We start from the raw sequence: 13887 nt of genomic DNA, 5'->3' as shown, positions 1-13887 counted from the left end.
TTAAGGACGCAGTGGCCGCTCCTTAAAAACCAGCTATTCTTCACACAGAATTTGCATCTGTTGTTCATTTTTCGACCAATCTGAATTTGATTCGTTCCAAAAATGTGGAATTCGTTAGTAAATTAATAAACAAAACTAACTAAATGAAATGAACCTAAACAAATTCCAAAACAAATGAACTAAATTAAATTAGTAACATGATGAATCTATCTGAAACAAAACCAATTTTTCTCATTATACACGTCTACTAGGGATGAGCCGAACAACCCCCGGGCTCGGTTCGCACCAGAACCTCCGAACGGACCGAAAGTTTGTGCGAACTTTAGAACCCCATTAAAGTCTTTTGGACTCGAACGTTCGAAATCAAAAGTGCTAATTTTAAAGGCTAATATGCAAGTTATTGTCCTAAAAAGGGTTTGGAGACCCGGGTCCTGCCCCAGGGGACATGTATCAATGCAAAAAAAATTTTTTCGGGAGCAGTGATTTTAATGATGCTTAAAGTGAAAAAATAAAAATGAAATATTCCTTTAAATATCGTACCTGGGGTGTGTCTATAGTATGCCTATAAAGTGGTGCATGTTTCCGGTGCTTAGAACAGTCATTGCACAAAATTACATTTTTAAAGGAATAAAAGTAATTTAAAACTGCTTGCGGCTTTAATGTAATGTCGGGTCCCGGCAATATGGATGAAAATCAGTGAGACAAATGGCATGGGTACCCCCCCAGTCCATTACCAGGCCCTTTGGGTCTTGTATGGATATTAAGGGGAACCCCGCACCCAAATTAAAAAAAGGAAAGGTGTGGGGCCCCCAGGCCCTATATACTCTGAACAGCAGTATACAGGCGGTGCAAACAAAACAGGGACTGTAGGTTTGTTGTTAAGTAGAGAATTTGTTTGTAATTTTGAACTGGTACATTTTTAAAGTATAGCTCCAGCCAAAAAATCAAATTTTTAAGCTTTTTGGAAAACATAGGGAAGGGTTATCACCCCTGTAACATTTGTTTTGCTGTCTGTGCACCTCTTCAGATGATTTCCCCTCACTTTCTGTCCCAATGACAAATGTTTTTTGAAAATTTGGGGTTTTTAGTGAAACAAGGATTGGTGATAAAGCATCAGTGAAGAGGAGACACGTTTTTTCCCATATTAACCCTTACAGGAGAGAATTTCCCTTCCTAGGGGTAGATTTCATCTCACTTCCTGTTGTCTCCTTCCATTTGCAAGTAGGAGTCATTTGTAAGTTTGAAAGTAGGGGCCTGCCCTATATACTCTGCAGAAATTGGGGCCTTAGGTGTTGGTGTTGCCGCCACAAAACTGTAAGCCCTCACAGTTACTCTTGGTGGGCGCTGGAACTGGCCCTGCTGTGAAATATTATATCAAGAATTGTAATTACATGCACCTGTTGAACAGGGGCAGAAAAATTGGACCGATGGTGGTGGTGTTGCCACAACGCTGTAAGCCCTCACAGTTACTCTTGGTGGGCACAGGAATGGGCCCTGTTGTGAAATATTAGATCAAGAATTGTAATTACATGTCCCTGTTGAACAGTGGCAGAAAAATTGGGCCTTAGGCACTGGTGCTGGTGCCACAACACTGCAACCCCTCACAGATGCTATAGTTGGAGCGCAGGAATGAGCCCTGCTGCAAAGTATTGCATCAAAAATTGTAATTACACGCCCCTGTTAAACAGGGGCAGAAAAATTGGGCCTTGGCCACTGGTGGCGGTGACTAAGCTACAAAGATCTATATTCACTGCAAAAAAGCAACAGGTCCACATGGTCCTTGTAAGTTGCACATAGGCTAATGAACAGCTTATATACAATATAAAACTTAGAGGTTTATAACTTTTTTAAATTTACACATTTCCCAAATGGAAAAAATATGTGCATCCTGAGTGAAAGTTGTGAGAATCTTGTGTGAAGACATTTATAATTAAACCCCCTCAGTGTTCTGTTGGAAGGTAGGCCCTCTCATTCAGTTAACTGGCTTGTTAAGTGGCCAAGTCTTAAGAGTACAAGTAGAAGCCTAGGACAACCATATCAGTAAATAAGCATTCCATCTAATCTACCCTTACAGCTGAAAGAATGGAGTTTCCCCTCTTGATCCACAAAAGGGGAGGACATACAATGCAGTACTCTTGTTCAGTGGACCAGCACTTTCATAGTTCTAAACACCAATCTGGCCCATTTCACCAATACACGCTTTGAAGAAGGTATTTGCCGTGTTCGGTCTCCTTGTGCAGTGCATAGTTTTTGCCTTCATTGTTGTCCCAGTATTCCTTACCCTGGCACCAGAAGCAGATACAGAACTCTGCACGTTGGGTGCCTGGTGCCAGCGGAAGCCTGAAAGAAAAACATATCAGTTACATAGTTACATAGTAGGTGAGGTTGAAAAAAGACACAAGTCCATCAAGTCCAACCTATGTGTGTGATTATGTGTCAGTATTACATTACATATCCCTGTATATTGCGGTCATTCAGGTGATTATCTAATAGTTTCTTGAAGCTATCAATGCTCCCCGCTGAGACCACCGCCTGTGGAAGGGAATTCCACATCCTTGCCGCTCTTACAGTAAAGAACCCTCTACGTAGTTTAAGGTTAAACCTCTTTTCTTCTAATTGTAATGAGTGGCCACGAGTCTTATTAAACTCTCTTCTGCAAAAAAGTTTTATCCCTATTGTGGGGTCACCAGTACAGTACAGTACAGTCTCCTGTCCACCATACGGATCACGGAGATAAGAGCATAGAAGGTCATAGTGGCTTTGCCAGTTGTCGTAGCTCACTCTAAGAGTCACCCGTTTCTCATAGCCAAGGTTGCAAACTCTTATAGTTCCTGCCACCACAGCCCCCTGGACCATGCACTGCTCCAGGCATACCTGCTGCTTGTTAAGTTTAGCGCGAAAGCCATTGTAGTCATGAGCAGGAGGCTGAAAATGCAGTGTGTGCAGTATGTTGAGGTGGAGAAAGGACGCAAGACTCACAAGGAAGCCATTGCAAGTACCAGGGGATCCTCATCAAAGAATGGGCGTGAGAAATGGCGAACGATAGCAAAAGCTAGTCCAAGTGCATCAGCAAAGACTACTACACTCTTCTTACTGGGGTCAGGAAGATGAGGAAATTGAACCAGGCATGGTCAAAGTGTTCCTGTAGATGGACGCCGCAACTGTAGTGGAGGAGGTGGACTGAGACACAGACACATGGAGAAATCGCCAGGCATGGTGCATACAGAAGTAAAATTAGCCTAATGAAGAGGCTCGGAGTTCTCGGATCCCAATGGACGGATGATGGGTGTGATGAGTGAAGCGAGAGGATAACCGGGGGAGATGTAGATGGCAATCGGGGGGTCCTGAAATCAGAGCGAGATCCGCCCTCCTTCTCCCACCGGCGTCCTGCGCCCACTGACCTCCAGCAGACTGGAGCGCCACTATAGCCTCTCTTACTATCATCTGATCCCACCGGGGTCACCTGATACCAGGTCTGATACCAGCCACGTGTGTACAAGAACAGTCCTTGTGAGGTTCATTTGACTCAATTTGTTACATTAAGGCTGGGTTCACATATGAACACGCAGCGGCTCACAGCAGGAGTCAGAAATCTTCACTAAGGTTATAGTGGCTGTTCAGGCATCCCTTGCTATTTTTATCATTGATCTACAAGCACTGTTCTCTACCAAAGGGATGCAGACCTTGCAGTTTTTATTAATGCAACACTGACCTCGCGCAGGTGGTTTTAATGAAGGCTGACCCACCCATCCAGCAATCAGTTCTGAAAGGGCCCAAGAGCATTTTCTTCTGAACAGAGAGCATACATTGATTGCTCTATGGGAAGTGCTCCTGGGATACATCTTGTGAAGTGCTCCATGTTGTCGCTGATTAGCTGTCCATGAAGGAGCTTGGTGGCTTTCAGCAGTGTCTCCTGCAGGACATCCCCTGTGGTCCATACATCTCTACTAAGCCTGTTTTGACCCCCCTGAATAAGGGTGGTCGCAGGCTTTCTGGTAAGCCTCCATTACTTTATCACCAGGTGATGGGCAGCACTAGCGGTGGAATACTGACCCCGGGTCCCACATTGAATATCATACATTTTGAACTTTATTTCACCTTCACTTTTATCATATGAACTATTTTCTCACTATATTATATGTAACGAGCCCCTGCTCGCTCAGTTCCACTCTCCCGACACTCCTCTGCAGCTATAGAATCAGATTGCAGATCGCAACATCCGATGGTTCGGTCATCCGATGCTCCGGGACTAGAACTACAGCTATGTGCCGTTCTAATCCAGTTGTGTAGCTCAGAACAAACACCAGGCAGGCTGTATGTAAGTTCAACCAGGGATCTTTTTTATTGAAAGGAATACAGGCTCTTTTATACAGTAAAAGAGGAGGTGTATACCTCCTGCTCATATTACTCTGAACATACACCTGTGACCAGAAACCTAATTAACATGGGCTAATTAACAAATCCCTTTAGACAGCCTAGATGACTCAGACATGACCTTTAGGCCAGACTGGCCGTCTTGTAGCTCAGAAAACCCAGAGTTAATTAACAAAAACAACAATGGGGATCTAATGACTCTTAGATCCCATACTAGAGACTTATTTACAATACACATTCTAGCAGGCAACAGACAGACAGGTGGCTGGAATTGACATCAGCATCTCCTAACAGTATTTGTCCCAGCATTATGAATCAGCCACTATTTTTAATATGGCAAATCCAGGGTCCCCAGAGTCTGTGTGTCCTGGGGGACCAGGACCTGAATCCACAGTAATACCACCTCAAGGGTCCCCGGGCATACAGCTCACAAAGAGCACTGTTCCCCTAATTGCCAGGGCCCACGATCGATCAGCAAGAGGCTAGCATTCAGTCCCCTCCAAAAGTCTCTCTCCCGGCTAGGTCAGTCACATTATATATTTTATTATGTCCTTGCAACATTTTTTGAGCACTTAATTGATTTATTATATATCAGCCGATTTGATGTTAATGTCACTTTATTGGATGCTATTCACCGTTGTTGGTTATTTGATTCATTGACATACCATTTTTTCACATTTTTTGTGTCATATGTCCAGAGCTGCACTCTCCATTTTATATTTATAACTGGCATTATATGACCTGCGGAAATGCACACAGACTTTTCTGGCCTGCCTCAGGACATCCTGTAAGCCCGGGTACCTGCCCAAGAACTGCTACACCACCAAGTTAAGGACGTGAGCCAAACAGGGCACATGGGTCAGCTGTCCCTGTTGGAGGGCAGAGAGGAGGTTGGTGCCATTGTCGCAAACCACCATACCTGGCTTAAGCTGGCGTGGTGTCAACCACCTCTGAACCTGCCCCTGCAGAGCTGACAGAATCTCTGCCCCAGTGATGCTCCTGTCCCCCAAGCACACCAGCTCAAGCACCGCATGGCATCTTTTTGCCTGCGTGCTTGCGTAGCCCCTTGAATGCCTACGAAGCACCGCTGGTTCCGAGGACAAATCAGCACAGGAAGAGGCCATGGAGGAAGAAGAAGAGGGGGTGGAGGAGAGAGGTGTGGCAGAAACACCACTAGTAGAATTATAGTTACATAGTTACATAGTAGGTGAGGTTGAAAAAAGACACAAGTCCATCAAGTCCAACCTATGTGGGTGATTATGTGTCAGTATTACATTACATATCCCTGTATATTGCGGTCATTCAGGTGATTATCTAATAGTTTCTTGAAGCTATCAATGCTCCCCGCTGAGACCACCGCCTGTGGAAGGGAATTCCACATCCTTGCCGCTCTTACAGTAAAGAACCCTCTACGTAGTTTAAGGTTAAACCTCTTTTCTTCTAATTGTAATGAGTGGCCACGAGTCTTATTAAACTCTCTTCTGCGAAAAAGTTTTATCCCTATTGTGGGGTCACCAGTACAGTATTTGTAAATTGAAATCATATCCCCTCTCAAGCGTCTCTTCTCCAGAGAGAATAAGTTCAGTGCTCGCAACCTTTCCTCATAACTAAGATCCTCCAGACCCTTTATTAGCTTTGTTGCCCTTCTTTGTACTCGCTCCATTTCCAGTACGTCCCTCCTGAGGACTGGTGCCCAGAACTGGACAGCATACTCCAGGTGCGGGCGGACCAGAGTCTTGTAGAGCGGGAGAATTATCGTTTTATCTCTGCAGTTGATCCCCCTTTTAATGCATGCCAATATTCTGTTTGCTTTATTAGCAGCAGCTTGGCATTGCATGCCATTGCTGAGCCTATCATCCACTAGGACCCCCAAGTCCTTTTCCATCCTAGATTCCCCCAGAGGTTCTCCCCCCAGTGTATAGATTGCATTCATATTTTTGCCACCCAAATGCATTATTTTACATTTTTCTACATTGAACCTCATTTGCCATGTAGTCGCCCACCCCATTAATTTGTTCAGGTCTTTTTGGAAGATTTCCACATCCTGCGGAGAAGTTATTGCCCTGCTTAGCTTAGTATCGTCTGCAAATACAGAGATGGAACTGTTTATCCCATCCTTCAGGTCGTTTATGAACAAATTAAATAGGATTGGTCCCAGCACAGAACCCTGGGGGACCCCACTACCCACCCCTGACCATTCTGAGTACTCCCCATTTATCACCACCCTCTGAACACGCCCTTGTAGCCAGTTTTCAATCCATGTACTCACCCTATGGTCCATGCCAACGCACCTTATTTTGTACAGTAAACGTTTATGGGGAACTGTGTCAAATGCTTTTGCAAAATCCAGATACACCACGTCTACGGGCCTTCCTTTATCTAGATGGCAACTCACCTCCTCATAGAAGGTTAATAGATTGGTTTGGCAAGAACGATTCTTCATGAATCCATGCTGATTACTGCTAATGATATCATTCTTATTACTAAAATCTTGTATATAGTCCCTTATCATCCCCTCCAAGAGTTTACATACTATTGATGTTAGGCTAACTGGTCTGTAATTCCCAGGGATGTTTTTTGGGCCCTTTTTAAATATTGGTGCTACATTGGCTTTTCTCCAATCAGCTGGTACCATTCCAGTCAATAGACTGTCTGTAAAAATTAGGAACAACGGTCTGGCAATCACCTGAGTTCCCTAAGTACCCTCGGATGCAAGCCATCTGGTCCCGGTGATTTATTAATGTTAAGTTTCTCAAGTCTAATTTTAATTTCGTCCTCTGTTAACCATGTAGGTGCTTCCTGTGTTGTGTCATGAGGATAAACACTGCAGTTTTGGTTACTGAAGCCCCCCGATTCACTCGTGAAGACTGAGGAGAAGAATAAATTCAATACCTCTGCCATCTCCCCATCCTTTGTAACCAGATGTCCTTCCTCATTCTTTATGGGGCCAATATGGTCTGTCCTCCCTTTTTTACTGTTTACATATTTAAAGAATTTCTTGGGATTTTTTTTGCTCTCCTCCGCTATGTGTCTTTCATGTTCTATCTTAGCCATCCTAATTGCACCCTTACATTTCTTATTGCATTCTTTATAAATTCTGAATGCTGTGGATGATCCCTCAACCATGTATTTTTTGAAGGCCTTCTCCTTTGCTTTTATATGCATTTTTACATTGGAGTTAAGCCATCCAGGATGTTTGTTCGTTCTTTTAAATTTATTACCCAATGGGATACATTGGCTAATGCCCTTATTTAATATGCTCTTAAAGCAAACCCATCTCTCCTCTGTATTCTTTGTTTCTAATATTTTATCCCAATTTATGCCTTTTAGCAAGGTTTGTAGTTTAGGGAAGTTGACTCTTTTGAAATTCAGTGTCTTTGTGTTCCCTTCATGTCTCCTATTTGTGTGATTTATACTGAAACTAATTGACCTGTGATCGCTGTTACCTAAATTGCCCCGTATTTCCACATCTGTTATCAGGTCTGTATTGTTGGTAATCAGTAGATCCAGTAATGTTTTATTTCTAGTTGGTGCGTCTACCATCTGACCCATAAAATTGTCCTGCAAGACATTAAGGAACTGGCGAGCCTTAAATGAATGCGCGGTTCCCTCCGCCCAGTCTATGTCTGGATAATTAAAATCCCCCATTATGATAACACTTCCCATCCTTGCTGCTAATCCAATTTGTGATAGGAGATCCGTCTCCACTTCCTCCCTCAGGTTAGGGGGCCTATAGCATACTCCCAGTATTATTTTCCCCTTAGCTTCATCCCTTTGGAGCTCTACCCATAAAGATTCCACCTCCTCCCTAGCCCCCTCAGTGATGTCATCTCTCACATTCACTTGTACATTATTCTTGACATATAGGCATACCCCTCCCCCTTTTTTACCCTCTCTATCCTTGCGGTATAGGGTATACCCTTGAATGTTTGCCAGCCAATCATGAGAGCTGTTGAACCAGGTCTCTGAAATTCCCACAAAATCCAAATCCTCCTTGTACAACAGTATCTCTAGTTCACCCATCTTGTCCGCCAGGCTCCTGGCATTGGTGAACATGCCACATAGTTTAGACCGGTCGCATATTGTCCTTGTATTGGGTGTTTCAAGATTGCAACTTGGACTTGCTACTATACTCACCTTGTGTTTTTGTGCTTTGGTTAACCTACCGCTAATGCCCCCAATACTACCCTCTGGAATATCTTCCGCACTGGCTATCACTGTCTCTGGACAGTAGGAAGGCATGAAGGCATGGTGGCGGAACAACCTTCAACACTACTGCACCCTGTCCTGCTTCCTTCCCAGCTGCCAGAAGAGTCATCCAGTGTGCGGTGAAAGATAGGTAACATCCCTGTCCATGCCTGCTGGACCATGAGTCAGCGGTAATATGCACCTTACTGCTGACTGCCCTGTCCAGCGAGGCCAAGACATTGCCTTCCCCATGCTGGTAGAGAGCCAGAATCTCCTTCCATGAGAAAAAGTGGTGTTTGGGAACCTGCCACAGAGGAACCGCACATTCCACAATTTCACGGAAGGGGGCAGAGTCTACCAACTGAAAAGGCAGCAGTTGAAATGCTAGGAATTTAGCCAAGCTAGCATTCAACCGCTGGGCATGTGGATGGCTGGGAGCGAACTTCTTTCGGTGGTGCAGCAGCTGGGGCATGGAAATTTGCCTGGTACAATCGGACATCGGTGTAACGGTAGCAGATTGCTCGCAAGTACTTGGCTGTGACACACCTAATTCTACACCTTCATTCCTCTCAGTGCAGGTTTCAGAGAGGACTGAAGGTATAGTGGAGTTGGAGATCCCAGCTGATGAGGAGCAAGGAGAGGTCCACGTTGTTCTTTGGTGTGGGTCTTTTAGGTACGCTTGCCAACGAACTGCATGGCAGGTCGACATATGTCTGGTCAAGCATGTGGTACCCAAGCAGGTGATATGTGAGGTAAGTCCGCGCAGTGGATATGGGTACTGCTGAGATATAGAGCTGCTGCCTCTACAGATACAATTCCACCTAGGTGGAATGTACTAGAGTGTATATAGAAAGCAGGTGTAGATATGGCGCTGCTCTAGTGGGGTAAATTAGTAGGGTAAATTTTGATGATGAACCACCGCTTAGTGCAGTCTCCTTACTTCTGTGTAGAGGCCAAGTAATGTATAGTAACGTAAAGTAACACCAAGCGGGTGATGTTTTGGCCACACGAGATATGCTTGAGACATATGTTGCATATAGCAGCGGTGGGATCTGATGCACTCATCTCAAAAAAAGGTCCACACCAAAGAACTTTTGGAATAACGCGCAGAGACAGCAGCGCCCTGCACATGCGGAGCTCTGCAGTGTGATGCAGTCGGTGTGCCGCCCTTAAGCTGGCCTCTGGGGGGCATCCTGCCTCATTGGAGATGTGCCTGCTCCTTCTATCAGGCACCCACGTGGAGTCAGTGACCTCATCATCCCCTCACTGGAGCAAAGCTGGCAGTATGCTGCAGCTGGGGGAACATGACTGCCAGATTGCGGTCCTTCTTGGGCACCCCCTCTCTCTGGGCTCTCGTTACTGCCTTTCTCTAGCTGGGTACCATCATCGGAGCCTTCAAAACGCTGGGCATCCTCCTGGACCATGTACCCAACACTGTGGTCAAACAGTTCGGGGGACTCCTCAGGAGGACATGGTGGGGCTAGGGAAGGAGTGACTGATGCCATTGAGCCAAGGAAGGAGGCCGCGTTGGCAGCTGCTTTGCCAGACAAAGTACCCTGAGCCTGGGTGAGAGAAGATGAGGAAGGCTTGGTCATCTACTTTACCAAGTCTTCGGCATGTTGCGGCTCAACACGGCCAGCTGCCGAAAAAAAGGACAAGCGTGTCCCATGGCCACATGCTGATGAGGATGCACTGTCTCAATGACCAGCACTGTTGCCTCTAGACACAGAGCCTGCTTGCCCTCTTTTATTGGCTTGTGACTGTCTGCCTCTCCTTGTTGGCCTTCCAGACATACTAATGATCTGCAGTGAGATGTAGCTGCACAAAGCTGGGATGTGTGTAATAAAGATTTTATATATATATATATATATATATATATATATATATATATATATATATATATATATATATATACACACACACACACACACACACACACACACACACACACACACACACATATACACACACACACACTGATACTGCAGCTAGCAGAATCAACTGCCTGCCTGTAGTATTATTAGTATGAGAACACCAGCAATTGTCTTCAGGTAGCTTTAGGTGCACACTGTGCAGAGGACGCAGTACACTAAGTGTAAATACTGCAGCTGAAAGCAAAAGCGTTCGATACAGTTCCGCACACACGGCTCATGTGTAAGGTAACGTCAACAGGCTTGGAAATATCAGTTTGTAAATGGATAGAAAACTGGCTAAAAGACAGAATTCAGAGAGTAGTGGTTAATGTTTCTTACTCTGAATGGTCTAAGGTTATCAGTGGTATATCCCAAGGTTCAGTGCTGGGACCCTTACTCTTTAATATCTTTATAAATGATATTGGGTGTGGGATCAAAAGTAACATTTCTGTCTTTGCAGATGACACCAAGCTATGCAGTGGAATAACGTCCTTACAGGATGTCTCCAATTTACAAGCTGACCTCAATGCTCTGTCTAATTGTGCGCTTGGGGGCTAAGAATATGCATGCATCATACATACTTGGGGGAGTACAACTGGGGGAATCCGTAGTGGAAAAGAATCTGGGGCTTTTGGTAGATCATAAGCTCAATAATAGCATGCAATGCCAAGCTGCGGTTTCCAAAGCGAGCAAAGTCCTTTCTTGTATTAAGAGAGGTATGGACTCCAGAGAGAGATATCATTTTGCCCCTGTTCCAATCATTAGTATTTTATTTTTTAAAATTTATTTTAGGTACTTGTATAGTGCCATCAATTTACGCAGCGCTTTACATATACATTGTACATTCACATCAGTCCCTACCCTCAAGGAGCTTACACTCTAAGGTCCCTAACTCTTATTCATACACACACATACTAGGGACAATTTAGACAGGATCCAATTAACCTACCAGCATGACTTTGGAGTGTGGGAGGAAACCAGAGTACCCGGAGGAAACCCACGCAGGCACAGGGAGAACATGCAAACTCCAGGCAGGTCATGGTTGGGATACGAACCAGCAACCATTCTTACTGCTAGGCTAAAGTGCTACCCACTACACCACTGTGCCGCTCGACTTCATCTGTAGTAAGACCTCATCTGGAATATGCAGTTCAGTTTTGGACACCTGGAGAACTGGAGAAAGTGCAGAGAAGGGCAACCAAACTGATAAGAGGCATGGAGGAGATCAGCTATGAGGAAAGATTAGAGGAACTGAATTTATTCACTCTTGAGAAGAGGAGAACATGATCAACATGTTCAAATATATAAAGGGGTACATATAGTGAACTTGGTGTTGAGTTATTCACTTTACGGTCAACACAGAGGACAAGGGGGCACTCTTTACACCTAGAGGAAAAGAGATTTCATCTCCAAATACGGAAAGGTTTCTTCACAGTGAGGGCTGTAAAAATGTGGAATAGACTCCCACCAGAGGTGGTTCTGGCCAGCTCAGTAGATTGCTTTAAAAAAGGCCTGGATACTTTCCTAAATGTACATAATATAACTGGGTACTAGCATTTATAGGTAAAGTTGATCCAGGGAAAATCTGATTGCCTCTTGGGGGATCAGGAAGGAATTTTTTCCCCTGCTGTAGCAAATTGGAGCATGCTTTGCTGGGTTTTTTTGCCTTCCTCTGGATCAACTGTGGGTATAGAATTGGGTATATTGGATTGTACGATATTTTTTTTTTTTTTTTTTTTATGGTTGAACTGGATGGACTTGTGTCTTTTTTCAACCTGACTATGTAACTATGTAGCTGCCTGCCTGTGGTATTAATAGGATCAGAACAACAGCAATTGTCTTCAGGTAGCTTTAGGTGCACACTGTGCAAAGGACACAGTACACTAACTGTAAATACTGCAGCTGCCTGCCTGTGGTATTAATAGGATCAGAACAACAGCAATTTTCTTCAGGTAGCTTTAGGTGCACACTGTGCAGAGGATGCACTATACTAACTGTAAATGCTGTGGCTGCCTGTGGTACTAATAGGATCAGAAGAACACCAGCAATTTTCTTCAGGTAGCTGTAAATATTCTCTTCCTACTGACAGGCAGGCAGGTATAACAGGAACGGATCTAAACTGAATACAGTGTGTGTGTGTGTATATATATATATAAATACACACGCACACGCACACGCACATATACATACACATACACACACACACACATCACGTAGGATGTACATATGTACACAATACACTGTAAGTGCAGCTAACTGACTCGCCTGCCTACTCTAACTTAAATCAAATGACACTGTCTCTCTGTACAGACGGCGCTGTGATTGGTCAAGCAAGTCCTAGTGCATGCTTGGCCAATCATCAGCCAGCAGTGCACTGCGATGCCGCAGTGAATTATGGGCCGTGACGCGCCACTCGAATTTGGCGCGAACGGCCCATAACGTTCGCAATACGACGAACGGTCAGACATGCGATGTTCGAGTCGAACATGGGTTCGACTCGATCTCGAAGCTCATCCCTAATGTCTACTAAGAAATAACCCTGACATTAAGGGAGTTTCTTGTAACTCCCTGGTACATAAATTCCCCCTCCTTGCTGACGATCTTCTATTGTTTATTACTTCCCCACTTACCTCCAGCCCTAATGTCTTATGCATTTTACAAGATTTTGGAGAAATATCTGGAGAAAGGTAAATTAAACTAAATCTTTGGCTCTCAAAATCACTATACTTCCGGATTTTTTATTGAGGCACATTTTCCTTTTACCCGAATGGACTCCTCTATTCTGTAGTTAGGCATCCACCTTACTTCTTCTTTTGTTTACAAACAATTTCTATGGGTACAAAGAAGTGGTACAAAAAGCTTTTGTCATATGCCATAAAAAGTACAATACAGGTAGTTTATATATATATATATATATATATATATATATAAAAAATATTGTTCTTCGGACTCTGATACTTGGTAAAGTCATTTAGAATTGGCAAGGTTAAGCCATGGGTCCCATTTTTTATTGTAAAAATGATTAGTATTCTGTAGTGTGTGGAATATTTTTTCCATAAGATTAATATTGTTGATTCTGGTTTTCATATGTGTTAGAGGGACTGAAGAGGATTTCCAATGGTATGCCATCAACCAGTGTATTGCTACACTCATATTATGGGTGGTGAGTCCAATGATAGGGGAAAATAGGAGACAGTTGTGGAGAGTGAGGTTTATACTACTATCTGAAATTTTGGAAGCAAATTTTTCTAGTTGCTTCCATATCTGTGAAACTTTGTCACAATTTCAAAAAATGAGTGAGAAAGAACCCGTGGAATTGCAACCTCTGAAGCATGTCTGAGGAGTATCTGGAAAATGGTATGAATTTTAACTGGAGTATAATACCATCTTGTAAATAATTTAATTGCAGTCT

General features: G+C 43.9%; 1 protein-coding gene and 1 pseudogene across 2 annotated transcripts in view; one reads left to right on the top strand and one right to left on the bottom strand.

The window, feature by feature from the left end:
• Nucleotides 1–13887, top strand: part of CACNA1I (calcium voltage-gated channel subunit alpha1 I) — a 3871666-nt gene that overhangs the window by 633449 nt on the left and 3224330 nt on the right. The window lies entirely within an intron of this gene.
• On the bottom strand, nt 2026–3289 carry LOC141102469 (protein phosphatase 1 regulatory subunit 3C-like; annotated as a pseudogene).

This window comes from Aquarana catesbeiana, linkage group LG07, assembly GCF_042186555.1.
Source record: "Aquarana catesbeiana isolate 2022-GZ linkage group LG07, ASM4218655v1, whole genome shotgun sequence".
NCBI classification, from domain to species: Eukaryota; Metazoa; Chordata; class Amphibia; order Anura; family Ranidae; genus Aquarana; species Aquarana catesbeiana.
Note: the sequence above shows the minus strand (reverse complement) of the source record. Positions and strands in the feature narration are given on the sequence as shown.